This window comes from Egretta garzetta, unplaced genomic scaffold (genome assembly GCF_000687185.1).
Source record: "Egretta garzetta isolate BGI_Z169 unplaced genomic scaffold, ASM68718v1 scaffold137, whole genome shotgun sequence".
NCBI lineage: Eukaryota > Metazoa > Chordata > Aves > Pelecaniformes > Ardeidae > Egretta > Egretta garzetta.
In genome coordinates, this window is record NW_009260139.1 from 147,647 (window position 1) to 147,917 (window position 271).

A 271-nucleotide genomic window follows, 5' to 3' on the forward strand; every position below is an offset into this window, starting at 1 on the left:
CCGCGGGGCACAGCCGCCTTCAGGGCGGGCCGGGCTGAGAGGGAGAGGAGGGAGGCATCTGCGGGCTGCGAGGAAGGAAGCAGCAAACCGGCGCGCGCCTCACCAAGAGGCCTAGCCGAGTCCAAATCGAAACAACCACCAAAAAAAACCCAAAAAACAACCCCCAGAAAACTGAAGTGGAAGAGTAACAGCGCAGCCCGCAGTGGCCACGCAGGGCCAGGCTAACGCGAGCGTGTCACGCTGCTTCATTACAATTTAATTTTCTTCTGCC